At 46.6% G+C, this 27,174-nt stretch overlaps 9 non-coding genes across 9 annotated transcripts; all 9 read right to left on the reverse strand.

Moving 5' to 3' along the window:
• Positions 1 to 1,424: 1,424 nt before the first annotated feature.
• LOC147104124 (5S ribosomal RNA) lies at positions 1,425 to 1,543 on the reverse strand. The gene has a single exon (XR_015072491.1). It is a non-coding gene; the product is annotated as a 5S ribosomal RNA (ribosomal RNA).
• A 2,424-nt stretch (positions 1,544 to 3,967) lies between these two features.
• LOC147104125 (5S ribosomal RNA) lies at positions 3,968 to 4,086 on the reverse strand. Its single transcript, XR_015072740.1, has one exon. It is a non-coding gene; the product is annotated as a 5S ribosomal RNA (ribosomal RNA).
• Positions 4,087 to 6,511: 2,425 nt separating this feature from the next.
• On the reverse strand, positions 6,512 to 6,630 carry LOC147104126 (5S ribosomal RNA). The gene has a single exon (XR_015072492.1). It is a non-coding gene; the product is annotated as a 5S ribosomal RNA (ribosomal RNA).
• A 2,404-nt stretch (positions 6,631 to 9,034) lies between these two features.
• LOC147104127 (5S ribosomal RNA) lies at positions 9,035 to 9,153 on the reverse strand. The gene has a single exon (XR_015072493.1). It is a non-coding gene; the product is annotated as a 5S ribosomal RNA (ribosomal RNA).
• Positions 9,154 to 11,584: 2,431 nt separating this feature from the next.
• Positions 11,585 to 11,703, reverse strand: LOC147104128 (5S ribosomal RNA). The gene has a single exon (XR_015072494.1). It is a non-coding gene; the product is annotated as a 5S ribosomal RNA (ribosomal RNA).
• Positions 11,704 to 15,629: 3,926 nt separating this feature from the next.
• On the reverse strand, positions 15,630 to 15,748 carry LOC147104129 (5S ribosomal RNA). The gene has a single exon (XR_015072496.1). It is a non-coding gene; the product is annotated as a 5S ribosomal RNA (ribosomal RNA).
• A 3,926-nt stretch (positions 15,749 to 19,674) lies between these two features.
• On the reverse strand, positions 19,675 to 19,793 carry LOC147104130 (5S ribosomal RNA). The gene has a single exon (XR_015072497.1). It is a non-coding gene; the product is annotated as a 5S ribosomal RNA (ribosomal RNA).
• Positions 19,794 to 22,224: 2,431 nt separating this feature from the next.
• Positions 22,225 to 22,343, reverse strand: LOC147104131 (5S ribosomal RNA). The gene has a single exon (XR_015072832.1). It is a non-coding gene; the product is annotated as a 5S ribosomal RNA (ribosomal RNA).
• Positions 22,344 to 24,774: 2,431 nt separating this feature from the next.
• On the reverse strand, positions 24,775 to 24,893 carry LOC147104132 (5S ribosomal RNA). The gene has a single exon (XR_015072498.1). It is a non-coding gene; the product is annotated as a 5S ribosomal RNA (ribosomal RNA).
• Positions 24,894 to 27,174: the final 2,281 nt, after the last annotated feature.

Here is a 27,174-nt window from a genome sequence, read left to right on the forward strand (position 1 = left end):
ATTGGCCGTGTGGTTAATAATGAAACAGAATGCTGTAGACTGCAGGAAGATATCAATGGACTCGTCTAGTGGGCAGAACAGTGGCAAATGGAATTCAGTTGGAATACACAATAAATGGTAGGACACTGAGAAATGCAGAGGATCAGCGGGACCTTGGAGTGCATGTCCACAGATCCCTGAAGGTAGCAGGACAGGTAGATAAAGTGGTTAAGCAGGCATACGGGATACTTGCCTTTATTAGCCGAGGCGTAGAATATAAGAGCGGGGAGGTTATGCTTCAACTGTATAAAACACTAGTTAGGCCGCAGCTAGAGTGCCGCGTGCAGTTCTGGTCACCACATTACAAGAAGGATGCGATTGCACTAGAGAAGGTGCAGAGGAGATTTCCGAGGATGTTGCCTGGGCTGGGGAATTTTAGTTATGAGGAAAGATTGGATAGGCTGGGGTTGTTTTCTTTGGAACACAGGAGGCTGAGGCGAGACCTAATTGAGGTGTGTAAAATTATGAGAGGCCGAGATAGAGTGGATAGGAAGGACCTATTTCCCTTAGCAGAAGGGTCAATAATAGATTTCAAGTAATTGGTAGGAGGTTTACAGGGAATTTGAGGAGACATTTTTTCACCCAGTGAATGGTGGGGGTCTGGAATGCACTGCCTGAAAGGGTGGTAGAGGCAGAAACCCTCATCACGTTTAAAAAGTACTTGGATATGCACTTGAACTGCCGTAACCTACAAGGCTACGGACCAAGTGCTGTAAAGTGGGATTTGGGTGGATTGCTCTTTGTCGGCTGGCACGGACAAGATGGGCCGAATGGCCTCCTTCTGTGCTGTAAATTTCTATGATTCTGCCTGATCATGTGACATCTGCCCACACGACTTCTACAAATGTTATTACATTGTAGCCAGGATTGTTTAGTTTCCAATTCCGCCCATTTTGAAGCCAGGTCTCCGTTATAGCTACTATTGCATAACCCCATGTGGCAACTTGCGCCTGCAACTCGTCAATCTTATTTGTAACACTCCTCGCATTAACACACATGCATTTCAACAGCATGCTAGTTGGCTTTGCTTTTTTCCTGAATTTAACTGCTGCTCTTTCTACATTCTTCTTTGTTCTGTTGCTGTTTGTCCCTCCGAGTTTTCTATGCACCTTGTCTCTCCTCTCTGCTGCTGTGTCCTGGTGGCCCTCCGCCAGTGTGTGTATTTTGGCTATCTTATTTTCTTCTTCTGCTTATTTCGGCCCTGTGTCTGGAGCCCCTTGCATTTGTGTAGCAGCAGGAGAATGTGCAGCGAAGAAATGGTCAAAGGAAAGCGAGAGAGAGAGAGAGAGAGAGAGAGAGAGAGCAGCAAAAAGGATGTTGATTGATTAAGAGCAGTGTGTGCGCGTGTGTGTGCAAAACGTTGAGCAGCCTGTGGCGGCAGCAAAAGCCTACTGCACCTGGTGTTCCCAGGCGGTCTCCCATCCAAGTACTAACCAGGCCTGACTCTGCTTAGCTTCCGAGATCAGACGAGATCGGGCGTATTCAGACTAGTATGGCCGTAGGCATATGCTGGCTGGCTTTCTCTTTACTTAAAGCTGTCGCCCATTTTTTTCTCTTCTTCTACACATTCATACAAGTATTCAACACTCAATTTACATTTACAAGTTTTACTCCTCCCGCAACCCCCCCACCCCCCCTCCACCTCTTCTTGCTGCTCTGCCTCCCACACAAACAAACTACAAGCCCAACCCTTCATTGCCTTCTATTCAAATATTACATCAAATAAACATGCTCAAACACCAAGTCTTAAGGGCTGTAGCATCTTTCAAACTGGACAAATACCCAGGCCCGCATCAAATCTATCCCACACTCTTAAGAGAAGTAAGACACCAAATAGCACAGGCTCTCACCATCATTTTACAATCCTCTCTGGCTACAGGTGTGGTGCCCGACCACTGGAGGACTGCTAACGTGCTACCGTTCTTTCAAAAGGGAGAGAGGGATAGACCGCATAATTACAGGCCAGTCAGCCTAACCTCGGTGGTGGGAAAATTATTGGAAAAAGTTCTGAGGGACAGGAGAAATCTTCATTTAGAAAGACACGGATTAATCAGGGACAGTCAGCATGGATTTCTTAACGGAAGGTCGTGTCTGACTAACGCAATTCAATTTTTCGAGGAGGTAACAAGGAGGGTCGATGAGGGTAGTGCCTTTGATGTAGTCTATATGGATTTTAGCAAGGCTTTTGATAAGGTCCCGCATGCCAGATTGGTCACGAAAGTAAAAGCCCATGGGATCCAAGGCAAAGTGGCAAGTTGGATCCAAAATTGGCTCAGAGGCAGGAAACAAAGGGTAATGGTCGAAGGGTGTCTTTGTGACCGGAAGGCTGTTTCCAGTGGGGTTCCGCAGGGCTCACAGAATCACAGAAACCCCACAGTGCAGATAGAGGCCATTTCGGCCCATCGAGCCTGCACCGACTCAGTACTGGGCCCTTTGCTTTTTCTGGTATATATCAATGATTTGGATTTGAATGTAGGAAGTATGATTAAGAAGTTTGCAGATGATACAAAAATTGGCCGTGTGGTTAATAATGAAACAGAATGCTGTAGACTGCAGGAAGATATCAATGGACTCGTCTAGTGGGCAGAACAGTGGCAAATGGAATTCAGTTGGAATACACAATAAATGGTAGGACACTGAGAAATGCAGAGGATCAGCGGGACCTTGGAGTGCATGTCCACAGATCCCTGAAGGTAGCAGGACAGGTAGATAAAGTGGTTAAGCAGGCATACGGGATACTTGCCTTTATTAGCCGAGGCGTAGAATATAAGAGCGGGGAGGTTATGCTTCAACTGTATAAAACACTAGTTAGGCCGCAGCTAGAGTGCCGCGTGCAGTTCTGGTCACCACATTACAAGAAGGATGCGATTGCACTAGAGAAGGTGCAGAGGAGATTTCCGAGGATGTTGCCTGGGCTGGGGAATTTTAGTTATGAGGAAAGATTGGATAGGCTGGGGTTGTTTTCTTTGGAACACAGGAGGCTGAGGCGAGACCTAATTGAGGTGTGTAAAATTATGAGGGGCCGAGATAGAGTGGATAGGAAGGACCTATTTCCCTTAGCAGAAGGGTCAATAATAGATTTCAAGTAATTGGTAGGAGGTTTACAGGGAATTTGAGGAGACATTTTTTCACCCAGTGAATGGTGGGGGTCTGGAATGCACTGCCTGAAAGGGTGGTAGAGGCAGAAACCCTCATCACGTTTAAAAAGTACTTGGATATGCACTTGAACTGCCGTAACCTACAAGGCTACGGACCAAGTGCTGTAAAGTGGGATTTGGGTGGATTGCTCTTCGTCGGCTGGCACGGACAAGATGGGCCGAATGGCCTCCTTCTGTGCTGTAAATTTCTATGATTCTGCCTGATCATGTGACATCTGCCCACACGACTTCTACAAATGTTATTACATTGTAGCCAGGATTGTTAGTTTCCAATTCCGCCCATTTTGAAGCCAGGTCTCCGTTATAGCTACTATTGCATAACCCCATGTGGCAACTTGCGCCTGCAACTCGTCAATCTTATTTGTAACACTCCTCGCATTAACACACATGCATTTCAACAGCATGCTAGTTGGCTTTGCTTTTTTCCTGAATTTAACTGCTGCTCTTTCTACATTCTTCTTTGTTCTGTTGCTGTTTGTCCCTCCGAGTTTTCTATGCACCTTGTCTCTCCTCTCTGCTGCTGTGTCCTGGTGGCCCTCCGCCAGTGTGTGTATTTTGGCTATCTTATTTTCTTCTTCTGCTTATTTCGGCCCTGTGTCTGGAGCCCCTTGCATTTGTGTAGCAGCAGGAGAATGTGCAGCGAAGAAATGGTCAAAGGAAAGCGAGAGAGAGAGAGAGAGAGAGAGAGCAGCAAAAAGGATGTTGATTGATTAAGAGCAGTGTGTGCGCGTGTGTGTGCAAAACGTTGAGCAGCCTGTGGCGGCAGCAAAAGCCTACTGCACCTGGTGTTCCCAGGCGGTCTCCCATCCAAGTACTAACCAGGCCTGACTCTGCTTAGCTTCCGAGATCAGACGAGATCGGGCATATTCAGACTAGTATGGCCGTAGGCATATGCTGGCTGGCTTTCTCTTTACTTAAAGCTGTCGCCCATTTTTTTCTCTTCTTCTACACATTCATACAAGTATTCAACACTCAATTTACATTTACAAGTTTTACTCCTCCCGCAACCCCCCCACCCCCCCTCCACCTCTTCTTGCTGCTCTGCCTCCCACACAAACAAACTACAAGCCCAACCCTTCATTGCCTTCTATTCAAATATTACATCAAATAAACATGCTCAAACACCAAGTCTTAAGGGCTGTAGCATCTTTCAAACTGGACAAATACCCAGGCCCGCATCAAATCTATCCCACACTCTTAAGAGAAGTAAGACACCAAATAGCACAGGCTCTCACCATCATTTTACAATCCTCTCTGGCTACAGGTGTGGTGCCCGACCACTGGAGGACTGCTAACGTGCTACCGTTCTTTCAAAAGGGAGAGAGGGATAGACCGCATAATTACAGGCCAGTCAGCCTAACCTCGGTGGTGGGAAAATTATTGGAAAAAGTTCTGAGGGACAGGAGAAATCTTCATTTAGAAAGACACGGATTAATCAGGGACAGTCAGCATGGATTTCTTAACGGAAGGTCGTGTCTGACTAACGCAATTCAATTTTTCGAGGAGGTAACAAGGAGGGTCGATGAGGGTAGTGCCTTTGATGTAGTCTATATGGATTTTAGCAAGGCTTTTGATAAGGTCCCGCATGCCAGATTGGTCACGAAAGTAAAAGCCCATGGGATCCAAGGCAAAGTGGCAAGTTGGATCCAAAATTGGCTCAGAGGCAGGAAACAAAGGGTAATGGTCGAAGGGTGTCTTTGTGACCGGAAGGCTGTTTCCAGTGGGGTTCCGCAGGGCTCACAGAATCACAGAAACCCCACAGTGCAGATAGAGGCCATTTCGGCCCATCGAGCCTGCACCGACTCAGTACTGGGCCCTTTGCTTTTTCTGGTATATATCAATGATTTGGATTTGAATGTAGGAAGTATGATTAAGAAGTTTGCAGATGATACAAAAATTGGCCGTGTGGTTAATAATGAAACAGAATGCTGTAGACTGCAGGAAGATATCAATGGACTCGTCTAGTGGGCAGAACAGTGGCAAATGGAATTCAGTTGGAATACACAATAAATGGTAGGACACTGAGAAATGCAGAGGATCAGCGGGACCTTGGAGTGCATGTCCACAGATCCCTGAAGGTAGCAGGACAGGTAGATAAAGTGGTTAAGCAGGCATACGGGATACTTGCCTTTATTAGCCGAGGCGTAGAATATAAGAGCGGGGAGGTTATGCTTCAACTGTATAAAACACTAGTTAGGCCGCAGCTAGAGTGCCGCGTGCAGTTCTGGTCACCACATTACAAGAAGGATGCGATTGCACTAGAGAAGGTGCAGAGGAGATTTCCGAGGATGTTGCCTGGGCTGGGGAATTTTAGTTATGAGGAAAGATTGGATAGGCTGGGGTTGTTTTCTTTGGAACACAGGAGGCTGAGGCGAGACCTAATTGAGGTATGTAAAATTATGAGGGGCCGAGATAGAGTGGATAGGAAGGACCTATTTCCCTTAGCAGAAGGGTCAATAATAGATTTCAAGTAATTGGTAGGAGGTTTACAGGGAATTTGAGGAGACATTTTTTCACCCAGTGAATGGTGGGGGTCTGGAATGCACTGCCTGAAAGGGTGGTAGAGGCAGAAACCCTCATCACGTTTAAAAAGTACTTGGATATGCACTTGAACTGCCGTAACCTACAAGGCTACGGACCAAGTGCTGTAAAGTGGGATTTGGGTGGATTGCTCTTTGTCGGCTGGCACGGACAAGATGGGCCGAATGGCCTCCTTCTGTGCTGTAAATTTCTATGATTCTGCCTGATCATGTGACATCTGCCCACACGACTTCTACAAATGTTATTACATTGTAGCCAGGATTGTTTAGTTTCCAATTCCGCCCATTTTGAAGCCAGGTCTCCGTTATAGCTACTATTGCATAACCCCATGTGGCAACTTGCGCCTGCAACTCGTCAATCTTATTTGTAACACTCCTCGCATTAACACACATGCATTTCAACAGCATGCTAGTTGGCTTTGCTTTTTTCCTGAATTTAACTGCTGCTCTTTCTACATTCTTCTTTGTTCTGTTGCTGTTTGTCCCTCCGAGTTTTCTATGCACCTTGTCTCTCCTCTCTGCTGCTGTGTCCTGGTGGCCCTCCGCCAGTGTGTGTATTTTGGCTATCTTATTTTCTTCTTCTGCTTATTTCGGCCCTGTGTCTGGAGCCCCTTGCATTTGTGTAGCAGCAGGAGAATGTGCAGCGAAGAAATGGTCAAAGGAAAGCGAGAGAGAGAGAGAGAGAGAGAGAGCAGCAAAAAGGATGTTGATTGATTAAGAGCAGTGTGTGCGCGTGTGTGTGCAAAACGTTGAGCAGCCTGTGGCGGCAGCAAAAGCCTACTGCACCTGGTGTTCCCAGGCGGTCTCCCATCCAAGTACTAACCAGGCCTGACTCTGCTTAGCTTCCGAGATCAGACGAGATCGGGCGTATTCAGACTAGTATGGCCGTAGGCATATGCTGGCTGGCTTTCTCTTTACTTAAAGCTGTCGCCCATTTTTTTCTCTTCTTCTACACATTCATACAAGTATTCAACACTCAATTTACATTTACAAGTTTTACTCCTCCCGCAACCTCTTCTTGCTGCTCTGCCTCCCACACAAACAAACTACAAGCCCAACCCTTCATTGCCTTCTATTCAAATATTACATCAAATAAACATGCTCAAACACCAAGTCTTAAGGGCTGTAGCATCTTTCAAACTGGACAAATACCCAGGCCCGCATCAAATCTATCCCACACTCTTAAGAGAAGTAAGACACCAAATAGCACAGGCTCTCACCATCATTTTACAATCCTCTCTGGCTACAGGTGTGGTGCCCGACCACTGGAGGACTGCTAACGTGCTACCGTTCTTTCAAAAGGGAGAGAGGGATAGACCGCATAATTACAGGCCAGTCAGCCTAACCTCGGTGGTGGGAAAATTATTGGAAAAAGTTCTGAGGGACAGGAGAAATCTTCATTTAGAAAGACACGGATTAATCAGGGACAGTCAGCATGGATTTCTTAACGGAAGGTCGTGTCTGACTAACGCAATTCAATTTTTCGAGGAGGTAACAAGGAGGGTCGATGAGGGTAGTGCCTTTGATGTAGTCTATATGGATTTTAGCAAGGCTTTTGATAAGGTCCCGCATGCCAGATTGGTCACGAAAGTAAAAGCCCATGGGATCCAAGGCAAAGTGGCAAGTTGGATCCAAAATTGGCTCAGAGGCAGGAAACAAAGGGTAATGGTCGAAGGGTGTCTTTGTGACCGGAAGGCTGTTTCCAGTGGGGTTCCGCAGGGCTCACAGAATCACAGAAACCCCACAGTGCAGATAGAGGCCATTTCGGCCCATCGAGCCTGCACCGACTCAGTACTGGGCCCTTTGCTTTTTCTGGTATATATCAATGATTTGGATTTGAATGTAGGAAGTATGATTAAGAAGTTTGCAGATGATACAAAAATTGGCCGTGTGGTTAATAATGAAACAGAATGCTGTAGACTGCAGGAAGATATCAATGGACTCGTCTAGTGGGCAGAACAGTGGCAAATGGAATTCAGTTGGAATACACAATAAATGGTAGGACACTGAGAAATGCAGAGGATCAGCGGGACCTTGGAGTGCATGTCCACAGATCCCTGAAGGTAGCAGGACAGGTAGATAAAGTGGTTAAGCAGGCATACGGGATACTTGCCTTTATTAGCCGAGGCGTAGAATATAAGAGCGGGGAGGTTATGCTTCAACTGTATAAAACACTAGTTAGGCCGCAGCTAGAGTGCCGCGTGCAGTTCTGGTCACCACATTACAAGAAGGATGCGATTGCACTAGAGAAGGTGCAGAGGAGATTTCCGAGGATGTTGCCTGGGCTGGGGAATTTTAGTTATGAGGAAAGATTGGATAGGCTGGGGTTGTTTTCTTTGGAACACAGGAGGCTGAGGCGAGACCTAATTGAGGTGTGTAAAATTATGAGGGGCCGAGATAGAGTGGATAGGAAGGACCTATTTCCCTTAGCAGAAGGGTCAATAATAGATTTCAAGTAATTGGTAGGAGGTTTACAGGGAATTTGAGGAGACATTTTTTCACCCAGTGAATGGTGGGGGTCTGGAATGCACTGCCTGAAAGGGTGGTAGAGGCAGAAACCCTCATCACGTTTAAAAAGTACTTGGATATGCACTTGAACTGCCGTAACCTACAAGGCTACGGACCAAGTGCTGTAAAGTGGGATTTGGGTGGATTGCTCTTTGTCGGCTGGCACGGACAAGATGGGCCGAATGGCCTCCTTCTGTGCTGTAAATTTCTATGATTCTGCCTGATCATGTGACATCTGCCCACACGACTTCTACAAATGTTATTACATTGTAGCCAGGATTGTTTAGTTTCCAATTCCGCCCATTTTGAAGCCAGGTCTCCGTTATAGCTACTATTGCATAACCCCATGTGGCAACTTGCGCCTGCAACTCGTCAATCTTATTTGTAACACTCCTCGCATTAACACACATGCATTTCAACAGCATGCTAGTTGGCTTTGCTTTTTTCCTGAATTTAACTGCTGCTCTTTCTACATTCTTCTTTGTTCTGTTGCTGTTTGTCCCTCCGAGTTTTCTATGCACCTTGTCTCTCCTCTCTGCTGCTGTGTCCTGGTGGCCCTCCGCCAGTGTGTGTATTTTGGCTATCTTATTTTCTTCTTCTGCTTATTTCGGCCCTGTGTCTGGAGCCCCTTGCATTTGTGTAGCAGCAGGAGAATGTGCAGCGAAGAAATGGTCAAAGGAAAGCGAGAGAGAGAGAGAGAGAGAGAGCAGCAAAAAGGATGTTGATTGATTAAGAGCAGTGTGTGCGCGTGTGTGTGCAAAACGTTGAGCAGCCTGTGGCGGCAGCAAAAGCCTACTGCACCTGGTGTTCCCAGGCGGTCTCCCATCCAAGTACTAACCAGGCCTGACTCTGCTTAGCTTCCGAGATCAGACGAGATCGGGCGTATTCAGACTAGTATGGCCGTAGGCATATGCTGGCTGGCTTTCTCTTTACTTAAAGCTGTCGCCCATTTTTTTCTCTTCTTCTACACATTCATACAAGTATTCAACACTCAATTTACATTTACAAGTTTTACTCCTCCCGCAACCCCCCCACCCCCCCTCCACCTCTTCTTGCTGCTCTGCCTCCCACACAAACAAACTACAAGCCCAACCCTTCATTGCCTTCTATTCAAATATTACATCAAATAAACATGCTCAAACACCAAGTCTTAAGGGCTGTAGCATCTTTCAAACTGGACAAATACCCAGGCCCGCATCAAATCTATCCCACACTCTTAAGAGAAGTAAGACACCAAATAGCACAGGCTCTCACCATCATTTTACAATCCTCTCTGGCTACAGGTGTGGTGCCCGACCACTGGAGGACTGCTAACGTGCTACCGTTCTTTCAAAAGGGAGAGAGGGATAGACCGCATAATTACAGGCCAGTCAGCCTAACCTCGGTGGTGGGAAAATTATTGGAAAAAGTTCTGAGGGACAGGAGAAATCTTCATTTAGAAAGACACGGATTAATCAGGGACAGTCAGCATGGATTTCTTAACGGAAGGTCGTGTCTGACTAACGCAATTCAATTTTTCGAGGAGGTAACAAGGAGGGTCGATGAGGGTAGTGCCTTTGATGTAGTCTATATGGATTTTAGCAAGGCTTTTGATAAGGTCCCGCATGCCAGATTGGTCACGAAAGTAAAAGCCCATGGGATCCAAGGCAAAGTGGCAAGTTGGATCCAAAATTGGCTCAGAGGCAGGAAACAAAGGGTAATGGTCGAAGGGTGTCTTTGTGACCGGAAGGCTGTTTCCAGTGGGGTTCCGCAGGGCTCACAGAATCACAGAAACCCCACAGTGCAGATAGAGGCCATTTCGGCCCATCGAGCCTGCACCGACTCAGTACTGGGCCCTTTGCTTTTTCTGGTATATATCAATGATTTGGATTTGAATGTAGGAAGTATGATTAAGAAGTTTGCAGATGATACAAAAATTGGCCGTGTGGTTAATAATGAAACAGAATGCTGTAGACTGCAGGAAGATATCAATGGACTCGTCTAGTGGGCAGAACAGTGGCAAATGGAATTCAGTTGGAATACACAATAAATGGTAGGACACTGAGAAATGCAGAGGATCAGCGGGACCTTGGAGTGCATGTCCACAGATCCCTGAAGGTAGCAGGACAGGTAGATAAAGTGGTTAAGCAGGCATACGGGATACTTGCCTTTATTAGCCGAGGCGTAGAATATAAGAGCGGGGAGGTTATGCTTCAACTGTATAAAACACTAGTTAGGCCGCAGCTAGAGTGCCGCGTGCAGTTCTGGTCACCACATTACAAGAAGGATGCGATTGCACTAGAGAAGGTGCAGAGGAGATTTCCGAGGATGTTGCCTGGGCTGGGGAATTTTAGTTATGAGGAAAGATTGGATAGGCTGGGGTTGTTTTCTTTGGAACACAGGAGGCTGAGGCGAGACCTAATTGAGGTGTGTAAAATTATGAGGGGCCGAGATAGAGTGGATAGGAAGGACCTATTTCCCTTAGCAGAAGGGTCAATAATAGATTTCAAGTAATTGGTAGGAGGTTTACAGGGAATTTGAGGAGACATTTTTTCACCCAGTGAATGGTGGGGGTCTGGAATGCACTGCCTGAAAGGGTGGTAGAGGCAGAAACCCTCATCACGTTTAAAAAGTACTTGGATATGCACTTGAACTGCCGTAACCTACAAGGCTACGGACCAAGTGCTGTAAAGTGGGATTTGGGTGGATTGCTCTTTGTCGGCTGGCACGGACAAGATGGGCCGAATGGCCTCCTTCTGTGCTGTAAATTTCTATGATTCTGCCTGATCATGTGACATCTGCCCACACGACTTCTACAAATGTTATTACATTGTAGCCAGGATTGTTTAGTTTCCAATTCCGCCCATTTTGAAGCCAGGTCTCCGTTATAGCTACTATTGCATAACCCCATGTGGCAACTTGCGCCTGCAACTCGTCAATCTTATTTGTAACACTCCTCGCATTAACACACATGCATTTCAACAGCATGCTAGTTGGCTTTGCTTTTTTCCTGAATTTAACTGCTGCTCTTTCTACATTCTTCTTTGTTCTGTTGCTGTTTGTCCCTCCGAGTTTTCTATGCACCTTGTCTCTCCTCTCTGCTGCTGTGTCCTGGTGGCCCTCCGCCAGTGTGTGTATTTTGGCTATCTTATTTTCTTCTTCTGCTTATTTCGGCCCTGTGTCTGGAGCCCCTTGCATTTGTGTAGCAGCAGGAGAATGTGCAGCGAAGAAATGGTCAAAGGAAAGCGAGAGAGAGAGAGAGAGAGAGAGAGAGAGAGCAGCAAAAAGGATGTTGATTGATTAAGAGCAGTGTGTGCGCGTGTGTGTGCAAAACGTTGAGCAGCCTGTGGCGGCAGCAAAAGCCTACTGCACCTGGTGTTCCCAGGCGGTCTCCCATCCAAGTACTAACCAGGCCTGACTCTGCTTAGCTTCCGAGATCAGACGAGATCGGGCGTATTCAGACTAGTATGGCCGTAGGCATATGCTGGCTGGCTTTCTCTTTACTTAAAGCTGTCGCCCATTTTTTTCTCTTCTTCTACACATTCATACAAGTATTCAACACTCAATTTACATTTACAAGTTTTACTCCTCCCGCAACCCCCCCACCCCCCCTCCACCTCTTCTTGCTGCTCTGCCTCCCACACAAACAAACTACAAGCCCAACCCTTCATTGCCTTCTATTCAAATATTACATCAAATAAACATGCTCAAACACCAAGTCTTAAGGGCTGTAGCATCTTTCAAACTGGACAAATACCCAGGCCCGCATCAAATCTATCCCACACTCTTAAGAGAAGTAAGACACCAAATAGCACAGGCTCTCACCATCATTTTACAATCCTCTCTGGCTACAGGTGTGGTGCCCGACCACTGGAGGACTGCTAACGTGCTACCGTTCTTTCAAAAGGGAGAGAGGGATAGACCGCATAATTACAGGCCAGTCAGCCTAACCTCGGTGGTGGGAAAATTATTGGAAAAAGTTCTGAGGGACAGGAGAAATCTTCATTTAGAAAGACACGGATTAATCAGGGACAGTCAGCATGGATTTCTTAACGGAAGGTCGTGTCTGACTAACGCAATTCAATTTTTCGAGGAGGTAACAAGGAGGGTCGATGAGGGTAGTGCCTTTGATGTAGTCTATATGGATTTTAGCAAGGCTTTTGATAAGGTCCCGCATGCCAGATTGGTCACGAAAGTAAAAGCCCATGGGATCCAAGGCAAAGTGGCAAGTTGGATCCAAAATTGGCTCAGAGGCAGGAAACAAAGGGTAATGGTCGAAGGGTGTTTTTGTGACCGGAAGGCTGTTTCCAGTGGGGTTCCGCAGGGCTCACAGAATCACAGAAACCCCACAGTGCAGATAGAGGCCATTTCGGCCCATCGAGCCTGCACCGACTCAGTACTGGGCCCTTTGCTTTTTCTGGTATATATCAATGATTTGGATTTGAATGTAGGAAGTATGATTAAGAAGTTTGCAGATGATACAAAAATTGGCCGTGTGGTTAATAATGAAACAGAATGCTGTAGACTGCAGGAAGATATCAATGGACTCGTCTAGTGGGCAGAACAGTGGCAAATGGAATTCAGTTGGAATACACAATAAATGGTAGGACACTGAGAAATGCAGAGGATCAGCGGGACCTTGGAGTGCATGTCCACAGATCCCTGAAGGTAGCAGGACAGGTAGATAAAGTGGTTAAGCAGGCATACGGGATACTTGCCTTTATTAGCCGAGGCGTAGAATATAAGAGCGGGGAGGTTATGCTTCAACTGTATAAAACACTAGTTAGGCCGCAGCTAGAGTGCCGCGTGCAGTTCTGGTCACCACATTACAAGAAGGATGCGATTGCACTAGAGAAGGTGCAGAGGAGATTTCCGAGGATGTTGCCTGGGCTGGGGAATTTTAGTTATGAGGAAAGATTGGATAGGCTGGGGTTGTTTTCTTTGGAACACAGGAGGCTGAGGCGAGACCTAATTGAGGTGTGTAAAATTATGAGGGGCCGAGATAGAGTGGATAGGAAGGACCTATTTCCCTTAGCAGAAGGGTCAATAATAGATTTCAAGTAATTGGTAGGAGGTTTACAGGGAATTTGAGGAGACATTTTTTCACCCAGTGAATGGTGGGGGTCTGGAATGCACTGCCTGAAAGGGTGGTAGAGGCAGAAACCCTCATCACGTTTAAAAAGTACTTGGATATGCGCTTGAACTGCCGTAACCTACAAGGCTACGGACCAAGTGCTGTAAAGTGGGATTTGGGTGGATTGCTCTTTGTCGGCTGGCACGGACAAGATGGGCCGAATGGCCTCCTTCTGTGCTGTAAATTTCTATGATTCTGCCTGATCATGTGACATCTGCCCACACGACTTCTACAAATGTTATTACATTGTAGCCAGGATTGTTTAGTTTCCAATTCCGCCCATTTTGAAGCCAGGTCTCCGTTATAGCTACTATTGCATAACCCCATGTGGCATTCATTAGACTCGGGAACAGTGCCGATGGATTGGAGGGTAGCTAACGTTACCCCACTATTCAAAAAGGGGGGTAGGGAAAAAGCAGGTAATTACAGACCTGTAAGCCTTACATCAGTTGTGGGCAAAATGCTGGAGTCCATCATTAAGGATGAAATAGCGGAGCACTTAGCAAATGGGGACAGGATAGGACAGAGTCAACATGGATTTACAAAGGGTAAATCGTGCTTGACTAATCTATTGGAATTTTTTGAGGGAGTAACTGGTAGAATAGATGGGGGAGAGCCAGTAGATGTGGTGTACCTGGACTTCCAAAAGGCCTTCGATAAGGTCCCACATAAAAGATTAGCATGGAAAATTGAGGCTCATGGGATAAAGGGGAAAGTTTTGGCGTGGATAGGGAACTGGCTGTCAGATAGAAAACAGAGAGTTGGAATAAACGGCTCATTTTCTGAATGGCAGGCAGTAACAAGTGGGGTACCACAGGGATCTGTCCTGGGCCCCCAGCTGTTCACAATTTACATTAATGACCTGGATCAGGGAGTCGGATGCAGCATTTCCAAATTTGCAGACGACACTAAACTAGGAGGTGGGGTGGGCTCAGAGGAAGAGACCAGGAAGCTCCAGAGCGATTTGGACAGACTGGGCGATTGGGCGGATAAATGGCAGATGCACTATAATGTGGACAAGTGCGAAGTTATCCACCTTGGGTGCAGGAACGGGAGGGCAAATTATTATTTAAATGGCAATAGATTGGGAGAGGGGGAAGTACAGAGAGACCTGGGTGTTCTTGTACACCAGTCACTGAAGGCGAGCATGCAGGTGCAACAGGCGGTCAAGAAGGCAAACGGTATGCTGGCCTTCATAGCAAAAGGGTTAGAATACAGGAACAGGGATACCTTGCTGCAGCTGTACAGGGCACTGGTGAGACCACACCTCGAGTACTGTGTACAGTTTTGGTCGCCTCATCTGAGGAAGGATGTTCTTGCCATGGAGGGGGTGCAGCGGCGATTCACCAGGCTGATACCAGGAATGGCGGGAATGACCTATGAGGAGAGACTATGTAGTTTAGGGATGTACACACTGGAGTTTAGAAGATTGAGAGGGGACCTCATAGAAGTGTATAAAATTCTGACAGGTCTAGACAGACTGGATGCAGAAGGAATGTTTCCCTTGGCGGGTGAAAACAGAACTAGAGGACATAATTTAAGGATAAGGGCTAAACCATTTAGGACAGAGATGAGGGGGAATTTCTTCACTCAGAGAGTGGTGAACCTGTGGAACTCATTGCCACAGAGGGCAGTGTACGCCAGCTCATTAAATATATTTAAGAGGGAATTAGATATATTTCTACGGGCAAAAGGGGTTAAGGGTTACGGAGAGAAGGCGGGGACGGGATACTGAATTAAAGGATCAGCCATGATCTCATTAAATGGCGGAGCAGGCACGAAGGGCCGAATGGCCTACTCCTGCTCCTATCTTCTATGTATCTATGTAACTTGCGCCTGCAACTCGTCAATCTTATTTGTAACACTCCTCGCATTAACACACATGCATTTCAACAGCATGCTAGTTGGCTTTGCTTTTTTCCTGAATTTAACTGCTGCTCTTTCTACATTCTTCTTTGTTCTGTTGCTGTTTGTCCCTCCGAGTTTTCTATGCACCTTGTCTCTCCTCTCTGCTGCTGTGTCCTGGTGGCCCTCCGCCAGTGTGTGTATTTTGGCTATCTTATTTTCTTCTTCTGCTTATTTCGGCCCTGTGTCTGGAGCCCCTTGCATTTGTGTAGCAGCAGGAGAATGTGCAGCGAAGAAATGGTCAAAGGAAAGCGAGAGAGAGAGAGAGAGAGAGAGAGAGAGAGCAGCAAAAAGGATGTTGATTGATTAAGAGCAGTGTGTGCGCGTGTGTGTGCAAAACGTTGAGCAGCCTGTGGCGGCAGCAAAAGCCTACTGCACCTGGTGTTCCCAGGCGGTCTCCCATCCAAGTACTAACCAGGCCTGACTCTGCTTAGCTTCCGAGATCAGACGAGATCGGGCGTATTCAGACTAGTATGGCCGTAGGCATATGCTGGCTGGCTTTCTCTTTACTTAAAGCTGTCGCCCATTTTTTTCTCTTCTTCTACACATTCATACAAGTATTCAACACTCAATTTACATTTACAAGTTTTACTCCTCCCGCAACCCCCCCACCCCCCCTCCACCTCTTCTTGCTGCTCTGCCTCCCACACAAACAAACTACAAGCCCAACCCTTCATTGCCTTCTATTCAAATATTACATCAAATAAACATGCTCAAACACCAAGTCTTAAGGGCTGTAGCATCTTTCAAACTGGACAAATACCCAGGCCCGCATCAAATCTATCCCACACTCTTAAGAGAAGTAAGACACCAAATAGCACAGGCTCTCACCATCATTTTACAATCCTCTCTGGCTACAGGTGTGGTGCCCGACCACTGGAGGACTGCTAACGTGCTACCGTTCTTTCAAAAGGGAGAGAGGGATAGACCGCATAATTACAGGCCAGTCAGCCTAACCTCGGTGGTGGGAAAATTATTGGAAAAAGTTCTGAGGGACAGGAGAAATCTTCATTTAGAAAGACACGGATTAATCAGGGACAGTCAGCATGGATTTCTTAACGGAAGGTCGTGTCTGACTAACGCAATTCAATTTTTCGAGGAGGTAACAAGGAGGGTCGATGAGGGTAGTGCCTTTGATGTAGTCTATATGGATTTTAGCAAGGCTTTTGATAAGGTCCCGCATGCCAGATTGGTCACGAAAGTAAAAGCCCATGGGATCCAAGGCAAAGTGGCAAGTTGGATCCAAAATTGGCTCAGAGGCAGGAAACAAAGGGTAATGGTCGAAGGGTGTCTTTGTGACCGGAAGGCTGTTTCCAGTGGGGTTCCGCAGGGCTCACAGAATCACAGAAACCCCACAGTGCAGATAGAGGCCATTTCGGCCCATCGAGCCTGCACCGACTCAGTACTGGGCCCTTTGCTTTTTCTGGTATATATCAATGATTTGGATTTGAATGTAGGAAGTATGATTAAGAAGTTTGCAGATGATACAAAAATTGGCCGTGTGGTTAATAATGAAACAGAATGCTGTAGACTGCAGGAAGATATCAATGGACTCGTCTAGTGGGCAGAACAGTGGCAAATGGAATTCAGTTGGAATACACAATAAATGGTAGGACACTGAGAAATGCAGAGGATCAGCGGGACCTTGGAGTGCATGTCCACAGATCCCTGAAGGTAGCAGGACAGGTAGATAAAGTGGTTAAGCAGGCATACGGGATACTTGCCTTTATTAGCCGAGGCGTAGAATATAAGAGCGGGGAGGTTATGCTTCAACTGTATAAAACACTAGTTAGGCCGCAGCTAGAGTGCCGCGTGCAGTTCTGGTCACCACATTACAAGAAGGATGCGATTGCACTAGAGAAGGTGCAGAGGAGATTTCCGAGGATGTTGCCTGGGCTGGGGAATTTTAGTTATGAGGAAAGATTGGATAGGCTGGGGTTGTTTTCTTTGGAACACAGGAGGCTGAGGCGAGACCTAATTGAGGTGTGTAAAATTATGAGGGGCCGAGATAGAGTGGATAGGAAGGACCTATTTCCCTTAGCAGAAGGGTCAATAATAGATTTCAAGTAATTGGTAGGAGGTTTACAGGGAATTTGAGGAGACATTTTTTCACCCAGTGAATGGTGGGGGTCTGGAATGCACTGCCTGAAAGGGTGGTAGAGGCAGAAACCCTCATCACGTTTAAAAAGTACTTGGATATGCACTTGAACTGCCGTAACCTACAAGGCTACGGACCAAGTGCTGTAAAGTGGGATTTGGGTGGATTGCTCTTTGTCGGCTGGCACGGACAAGATGGGCCGAATGGCCTCCTTCTGTGCTGTAAATTTCTATGATTCTGCCTGATCATGTGACATCTGCCCACACGACTTCTACAAATGTTATTACATTGTAGCCAGGATTGTTTAGTTTCCAATTCCGCCCATTTTGAAGCCAGGTCTCCGTTATAGCTACTATTGCATAACCCCATGTGGCATTCATTAGACTCGGGAACAGTGCCGATGGATTGGAGGGTAGCTAACGTTACCCCACTATTCAAAAAGGGGGGTAGGGAAAAAGCAGGTAATTACAGACCTGTAAGCCTTACATCAGTTGTGGGCAAAATGCTGGAGTCCATCATTAAGGATGAAATAGCGGAGCACTTAGCAAATGGGGACAGGATAGGACAGAGTCAACATGGATTTACAAAGGGTAAATCGTGCTTGACTAATCTATTGGAATTTTTTGAGGGAGTAACTGGTAGAATAGATGGGGGAGAGCCAGTAGATGTGGTGTACCTGGACTTCCAAAAGGCCTTCGATAAGGTCCCACATAAAAGATTAGCATGGAAAATTGAGGCTCATGGGATAAAGGGGAAAGTTTTGGCGTGGATAGGGAACTGGCTGTCAGATAGAAAACAGAGAGTTGGAATAAACGGCTCATTTTCTGAATGGCAGGCAGTAACAAGTGGGGTACCACAGGGATCTGTCCTGGGCCCCCAGCTGTTCACAATTTACATTAATGACCTGGATCAGGGAGTCGGATGCAGCATTTCCAAATTTGCAGACGACACTAAACTAGGAGGTGGGGTGGGCTCAGAGGAAGAGACCAGGAAGCTCCAGAGCGATTTGGACAGACTGGGCGATTGGGCGGATAAATGGCAGATGCACTATAATGTGGACAAGTGCGAAGTTATCCACCTTGGGTGCAGGAACGGGAGGGCAAATTATTATTTAAATGGCAATAGATTGGGAGAGGGGGAAGTACAGAGAGACCTGGGTGTTCTTGTACACCAGTCACTGAAGGCGAGCATGCAGGTGCAACAGGCGGTCAAGAAGGCAAACGGTATGCTGGCCTTCATAGCAAAAGGGTTAGAATACAGGAACAGGGATACCTTGCTGCAGCTGTACAGGGCACTGGTGAGACCACACCTCGAGTACTGTGTACAGTTTTGGTCGCCTCATCTGAGGAAGGATGTTCTTGCCATGGAGGGGGTGCAGCGGCGATTCACCAGGCTGATACCAGGAATGGCGGGAATGACCTATGAGGAGAGACTATGTAGTTTAGGGATGTACACACTGGAGTTTAGAAGATTGAGAGGGGACCTCATAGAAGTGTATAAAATTCTGACAGGTCTAGACAGACTGGATGCAGAAGGAATGTTTCCCTTGGCGGGTGAAAACAGAACTAGAGGACATAATTTAAGGATAAGGGCTAAACCATTTAGGACAGAGATGAGGGGGAATTTCTTCACTCAGAGAGTGGTGAACCTGTGGAACTCATTGCCACAGAGGGCAGTGTACGCCAGCTCATTAAATATATTTAAGAGGGAATTAGATATATTTCTACGGGCAAAAGGGGTTAAGGGTTACGGAGAGAAGGCGGGGACGGGATACTGAATTAAAGGATCAGCCATGATCTCATTAAATGGCGGAGCAGGCACGAAGGGCCGAATGGCCTACTCCTGCTCCTATCTTCTATGTATCTATGTAACTTGCGCCTGCAACTCGTCAATCTTATTTGTAACACTCCTCGCATTAACACACATGCATTTCAACAGCATGCTAGTTGGCTTTGCTTTTTTCCTGAATTTAACTGCTGCTCTTTCTACATTCTTCTTTGTTCTGTTGCTGTTTGTCCCTCCGAGTTTTCTATGCACCTTGTCTCTCCTCTCTGCTGCTGTGTCCTGGTGGCCCTCCGCCAGTGTGTGTATTTTGGCTATCTTATTTTCTTCTTCTGCTTATTTCGGCCCTGTGTCTGGAGCCCCTTGCATTTGTGTAGCAGCAGGAGAATGTGCAGCGAAGAAATGGTCAAAGGAAAGCGAGAGAGAGAGAGAGAGAGAGAGAGAGAGAGCAGCAAAAAGGATGTTGATTGATTAAGAGCAGTGTGTGCGCGTGTGTGTGCAAAACGTTGAGCAGCCTGTGGCGGCAGCAAAAGCCTACTGCACCTGGTGTTCCCAGGCGGTCTCCCATCCAAGTACTAACCAGGCCTGACTCTGCTTAGCTTCCGAGATCAGACGAGATCGGGCGTATTCAGACTAGTATGGCCGTAGGCATATGCTGGCTGGCTTTCTCTTTACTTAAAGCTGTCGCCCATTTTTTTCTCTTCTTCTACACATTCATACAAGTATTCAACACTCAATTTACATTTACAAGTTTTACTCCTCCCGCAACCCCCCCACCCCCCCTCCACCTCTTCTTGCTGCTCTGCCTCCCACACAAACAAACTACAAGCCCAACCCTTCATTGCCTTCTATTCAAATATTACATCAAATAAACATGCTCAAACACCAAGTCTTAAGGGCTGTAGCATCTTTCAAACTGGACAAATACCCAGGCCCGCATCAAATCTATCCCACACTCTTAAGAGAAGTAAGACACCAAATAGCACAGGCTCTCACCATCATTTTACAATCCTCTCTGGCTACAGGTGTGGTGCCCGACCACTGGAGGACTGCTAACGTGCTACCGTTCTTTCAAAAGGGAGAGAGGGATAGACCGCATAATTACAGGCCAGTCAGCCTAACCTCGGTGGTGGGAAAATTATTGGAAAAAGTTCTGAGGGACAGGAGAAATCTTCATTTAGAAAGACACGGATTAATCAGGGACAGTCAGCATGGATTTCTTAACGGAAGGTCGTGTCTGACTAACGCAATTCAATTTTTCGAGGAGGTAACAAGGAGGGTCGATGAGGGTAGTGCCTTTGATGTAGTCTATATGGATTTTAGCAAGGCTTTTGATAAGGTCCCGCATGCCAGATTGGTCACGAAAGTAAAAGCCCATGGGATCCAAGGCAAAGTGGCAAGTTGGATCCAAAATTGGCTCAGAGGCAGGAAACAAAGGGTAATGGTCGAAGGGTGTCTTTGTGACCGGAAGGCTGTTTCCAGTGGGGTTCCGCAGGGCTCACAGAATCACAGAAACCCCACAGTGCAGATAGAGGCCATTTCGGCCCATCGAGCCTGCACCGACTCAGTACTGGGCCCTTTGCTTTTTCTGGTATATATCAATGATTTGGATTTGAATGTAGGAAGTATGATTAAGAAGTTTGCAGATGATACAAAAATTGGCCGTGTGGTTAATAATGAAACAGAATGCTGTAGACTGCAGGAAGATATCAATGGACTCGTCTAGTGGGCAGAACAGTGGCAAATGGAATTCAGTTGGAATACACAATAAATGGTAGGACACTGAGAAATGCAGAGGATCAGCGGGACCTTGGAGTGCATGTCCACAGATCCCTGAAGGTAGCAGGACAGGTAGATAAAGTGGTTAAGCAGGCATACGGGATACTTGCCTTTATTAGCCGAGGCGTAGAATATAAGAGCGGGGAGGTTATGCTTCAACTGTATAAAACACTAGTTAGGCCGCAGCTAGAGTGCCGCGTGCAGTTCTGGTCACCACATTACAAGAAGGATGCGATTGCACTAGAGAAGGTGCAGAGGAGATTTCCGAGGATGTTGCCTGGGCTGGGGAATTTTAGTTATGAGGAAAGATTGGATAGGCTGGGGTTGTTTTCTTTGGAACACAGGAGGCTGAGGCGAGACCTAATTGAGGTGTGTAAAATTATGAGGGGCCGAGATAGAGTGGATAGGAAGGACCTATTTCCCTTAGCAGAAGGGTCAATAATAGATTTCAAGTAATTGGTAGGAGGTTTACAGGGAATTTGAGGAGACATTTTTTCACCCAGTGAATGGTGGGGGTCTGGAATGCACTGCCTGAAAGGGTGGTAGAGGCAGAAACCCTCATCACGTTTAAAAAGTACTTGGATATGCACTTGAACTGCCGTAACCTACAAGGCTACGGACCAAGTGCTGTAAAGTGGGATTTGGGTGGATTGCTCTTTGTCGGCTGGCACGGACAAGATGGGCCGAATGGCCTCCTTCTGTGCTGTAAATTTCTATGATTCTGCCTGATCATGTGACATCTGCCCACACGACTTCTACAAATGTTATTACATTGTAGCCAGGATTGTTTAGTTTCCAATTCCGCCCATTTTGAAGCCAGGTCTCCGTTATAGCTACTATTGCATAACCCCATGTGGCAACTTGCGCCTGCAACTCGTCAATCTTATTTGTAACACTCCTCGCATTAACACACATGCATTTCAACAGCATGCTAGTTGGCTTTGCTTTTTTCCTGAATTTAACTGCTGCTCTTTCTACATTCTTCTTTGTTCTGTTGCTGTTTGTCCCTCCGAGTTTTCTATGCACCTTGTCTCTCCTCTCTGCTGCTGTGTCCTGGTGGCCCTCCGCCAGTGTGTGTATTTTGGCTATCTTATTTTCTTCTTCTGCTTATTTCGGCCCTGTGTCTGGAGCCCCTTGCATTTGTGTAGCAGCAGGAGAATGTGCAGCGAAGAAATGGTCAAAGGAAAGCGAGAGAGAGAGAGAGAGAGAGAGAGAGAGAGCAGCAAAAAGGATGTTGATTGATTAAGAGCAGTGTGTGCGCGTGTGTGTGCAAAACGTTGAGCAGCCTGTGGCGGCAGCAAAAGCCTACTGCACCTGGTGTTCCCAGGCGGTCTCCCATCCAAGTACTAACCAGGCCTGACTCTGCTTAGCTTCCGAGATCAGACGAGATCGGGCGTATTCAGACTAGTAGGGCCGTAGGCATATGCTGGCTGGCTTTCTCTTTACTTAAAGCTGTCGCCCATTTTTTTCTCTTCTTCTACACATTCATACAAGTATTCAACACTCAATTTACATTTACAAGTTTTACTCCTCCCGCAACCCCCCCACCCCCCCTCCACCTCTTCTTGCTGCTCTGCCTCCCACACAAACAAACTACAAGCCCAACCCTTCATTGTCTTCTATTCAAATATTACATCAAATAAACATGCTCAAACACCAAGTCTTAAGGGCTGTAGCATCTTTCAAACTGGACAAATACCCAGGCCCGCATCAAATCTATCCCACACTCTTAAGAGAAGTAAGACACCAAATAGCACAGGCTCTCACCATCATTTTACAATCCTCTCTGGCTACAGGTGTGGTGCCCGACCACTGGAGGACTGCTAACGTGCTACCGTTCTTTCAAAAGGGAGAGAGGGATAGACCGCATAATTACAGGCCAGTCAGCCTAACCTCGGTGGTGGGAAAATTATTGGAAAAAGTTCTGAGGGACAGGAGAAATCTTCATTTAGAAAGACACGGATTAATCAGGGACAGTCAGCATGGATTTCTTAACGGAAGGTCGTGTCTGACTAACGCAATTCAATTTTTCGAGGAGGTAACAAGGAGGGTCGATGAGGGTAGTGCCTTTGATGTAGTCTATATGGATTTTAGCAAGGCTTTTGATAAGGTCCCGCATGCCAGATTGGTCACGAAAGTAAAAGCCCATGGGATCCAAGGCAAAGTGGCAAGTTGGATCCAAAATTGGCTCAGAGGCAGGAAACAAAGGGTAATGGTCGAAGGGTGTCTTTGTGACCGGAAGGCTGTTTCCAGTGGGGTTCCGCAGGGCTCACAGAATCACAGAAACCCCACAGTGCAGATAGAGGCCATTTCGGCCCATCGAGCCTGCACCGACTCAGTACTGGGCCCTTTGCTTTTTCTGGTATATATCAATGATTTGGATTTGAATGTAGGAAGTATGATTAAGAAGTTTGCAGATGATACAAAAATTGGCCGTGTGGTTAATAATGAAACAGAATGCTGTAGACTGCAGGAAGATATCAATGGACTCGTCTAGTGGGCAGAACAGTGGCAAATGGAATTCAGTTGGAATACACAATAAATGGTAGGACACTGAGAAATGCAGAGGATCAGCGGGACCTTGGAGTGCATGTCCACAGATCCCTGAAGGTAGCAGGACAGGTAGATAAAGTGGTTAAGCAGGCATACGGGATACTTGCCTTTATTAGCCGAGGCGTAGAATATAAGAGCGGGGAGGTTATGCTTCAACTGTATAAAACACTAGTTAGGCCGCAGCTAGAGTGCCGCGTGCAGTTCTGGTCACCACATTACAAGAAGGATGCGATTGCACTAGAGAAGGTGCAGAGGAGATTTCCGAGGATGTTGCCTGGGCTGGGGAATTTTAGTTATGAGGAAAGATTGGATAGGCTGGGGTTGTTTTCTTTGGAACACAGGAGGCTGAGGCGAGACCTAATTGAGGTGTGTAAAATTATGAGGGGCCGAGATAGAGTGGATAGGAAGGACCTATTTCCCTTAGCAGAAGGGTCAATAATAGATTTCAAGTAATTGGTAGGAGGTTTACAGGGAATTTGAGGAGACATTTTTTCACCCAGTGAATGGTGGGGGTCTGGAATGCACTGCCTGAAAGGGTGGTAGAGGCAGAAACCCTCATCACGTTTAAAAAGTACTTGGATATGCACTTGAACTGCCGTAACCTACAAGGCTACGGACCAAGTGCTGTAAAGTGGGATTTGGGTGGATTGCTCTTTGTCGGCTGGCACGGACAAGATGGGCCGAATGGCCTCCTTCTGTGCTGTAAATTTCTATGATTCTGCCTGATCATGTGACATCTGCCCACACGACTTCTACAAATGTTATTACATTGTAGCCAGGATTGTTTAGTTTCCAATTCCGCCCATTTTGAAGCCAGGTCTCCGTTATAGCTACTATTGCATAACCCCATGTGGCAACTTGCGCCTGCAACTCGTCAATCTTATTTGTAACACTCCTCGCATTAACACACATGCATTTCAACAGCATGCTAGTTGGCTTTGCTTTTTTCTTGAATTTAACTGCTGCTCTTTCTACATTCTTCTTTGTTCTGTTGCTGTTTGTCCCTCCGAGTTTTCTATGCACCTTGTCTCTCCTCTCTGCTGCTGTGTCCTGGTGGCCCTCCGCCAGTGTGTGTATTTTGGCTATCTTATTTTCTTCTTCTGCTTATTTCGGCCCTGTGTCTGGAGCCCCTTGCATTTGTGTAGCAGCAGGAGAATGTGCAGCGAAGAAATGGTCAAAGGAAAGCGAGAGAGAGAGAGAGAGAGAGAGAGAGAGAGCAGCAAAAAGGATGTTGATTGATTAAGAGCAGTGTGTGCGCGTGTGTGTGCAAAACGTTGAGCAGCCTGTGGCGGCAGCAAAAGCCTACTGCACCTGGTGTTCCCAGGCGGTCTCCCATCCAAGTACTAACCAGGCCTGACTCTGCTTAGCTTCCGAGATCAGACGAGATCGGGCGTATTCAGACTAGTATGGCCGTAGGCATATGCTGGCTGGCTTTCTCTTTACTTAAAGCTGTCGCCCATTTTTTTCTCTTCTTCTACACATTCATACAAGTATTCAACACTCAATTTACATTTACAAGTTTTACTCCTCCCGCAACCCCCCCACCCCCCCTCCACCTCTTCTTGCTGCTCTGCCTCCCACACAAACAAACTACAAGCCCAACCCTTCATTGCCTTCTATTCAAATATTACATCAAATAAACATGCTCAAACACCAAGTCTTAAGGGCTGTAGCATCTTTCAAACTGGACAAATACCCAGGCCCGCATCAAATCTATCCCACACTCTTAAGAGAAGTAAGACACCAAATAGCACAGGCTCTCACCATCATTTTACAATCCTCTCTGGCTACAGGTGTGGTGCCCGACCACTGGAGGACTGCTAACGTGCTACCGTTCTTTCAAAAGGGAGAGAGGGATAGACCGCATAATTACAGGCCAGTCAGCCTAACCTCGGTGGTGGGAAAATTATTGGAAAAAGTTCTGAGGGACAGGAGAAATCTTCATTTAGAAAGACACGGATTAATCAGGGACAGTCAGCATGGATTTCTTAACGGAAGGTCGTGTCTGACTAACGCAATTCAATTTTTCGAGGAGGTAACAAGGAGGGTCGATGAGGGTAGTGCCTTTGATGTAGTCTATATGGATTTTAGCAAGGCTTTTGATAAGGTCCCGCATGCCAGATTGGTCACGAAAGTAAAAGCCCATGGGATCCAAGGCAAAGTGGCAAGTTGGATCCAAAATTGGCTCAGAGGCAGGAAACAAAGGGTAATGGTCGAAGGGTGTCTTTGTGACCGGAAGGCTGTTTCCAGTGGGGTTCCGCAGGGCTCACAGAATCACAGAAACCCCACAGTGCAGATAGAGGCCATTTCGGCCCATCGAGCCTGCACCGACTCAGTACTGGGCCCTTTGCTTTTTCTGGTATATATCAATGATTTGGATTTGAATGTAGGAAGTATGATTAAGAAGTTTGCAGATGATACAAAAATTGGCCGTGTGGTTAATAATGAAACAGAATGCTGTAGACTGCAGGAAGATATCAATGGACTCGTCTAGTGGGCAGAACAGTGGCAAATGGAATTCAGTTGGAATACACAATAAATGGTAGGACACTGAGAAATGCAGAGGATCAGCGGGACCTTGGAGTGCATGTCCACAGATCCCTGAAGGTAGCAGGACAGGTAGATAAAGTGGTTAAGCAGGCATACGGGATACTTGCCTTTATTAGCCGAGGCGTAGAATATAAGAGCGGGGAGGTTATGCTTCAACTGTATAAAACACTAGTTAGGCCGCAGCTAGAGTGCCGCGTGCAGTTCTGGTCACCACATTACAAGAAGGATGCGATTGCACTAGAGAAGGTGCAGAGGAGATTTCCGAGGATGTTGCCTGGGCTGGGGAATTTTAGTTATGAGGAAAGATTGGATAGGCTGGGGTTGTTTTCTTTGGAACACAGGAGGCTGAGGCGAGACCTAATTGAGGTGTGTAAAATTATGAGGGGCCGAGATAGAGTGGATAGGAAGGACCTATTTCCCTTAGCAGAAGGGTCAATAATAGATTTCAAGTAATTGGTAGGAGGTTTACAGGGAATTTGAGGAGACATTTTTTCACCCAGTGAATGGTGGGGGTCTGGAATGCACTGCCTGAAAGGGTGGTAGAGGCAGAAACCCTCATCACGTTTAAAAAGTACTTGGATATGCACTTGAACTGCCGTAACCTACAAGGCTACGGACCAAGTGCTGTAAAGTGGGATTTGGGTGGATTGCTCTTTGTCGGCTGGCACGGACAAGATGGGCCGAATGGCCTCCTTCTGTGCTGTAAATTTCTATGATTCTGCCTGATCATGTGACATCTGCCCACACGACTTCTACAAATGTTATTACATTGTAGCCAGGATTGTTTAGTTTCCAATTCCGCCCATTTTGAAGCCAGGTCTCCGTTATAGCTACTATTGCATAACCCCATGTGGCAACTTGCGCCTGCAACTCGTCAATCTTATTTGTAACACTCCTCGCATTAACACACATGCATTTCAACAGCATGCTAGTTGGCTTTGCTTTTTTCCTGAATTTAACTGCTGCTCTTTCTACATTCTTCTTTGTTCTGTTGCTGTTTGTCCCTCCGAGTTTTCTATGCACCTTGTCTCTCCTCTCTGCTGCTGTGTCCTGGTGGCCCTCCGCCAGTGTGTGTATTTTGGCTATCTTATTTTCTTCTTCTGCTTATTTCGGCCCTGTGTCTGGAGCCCCTTGCATTTGTGTAGCAGC

This window comes from Somniosus microcephalus, chromosome 19, assembly GCF_052327205.1.
Source record: "Somniosus microcephalus isolate GS21.2 chromosome 19, FLI_Smic_1.0, whole genome shotgun sequence".
In the NCBI taxonomy this organism is placed as follows: domain Eukaryota; kingdom Metazoa; phylum Chordata; class Chondrichthyes; order Squaliformes; family Somniosidae; genus Somniosus; species Somniosus microcephalus.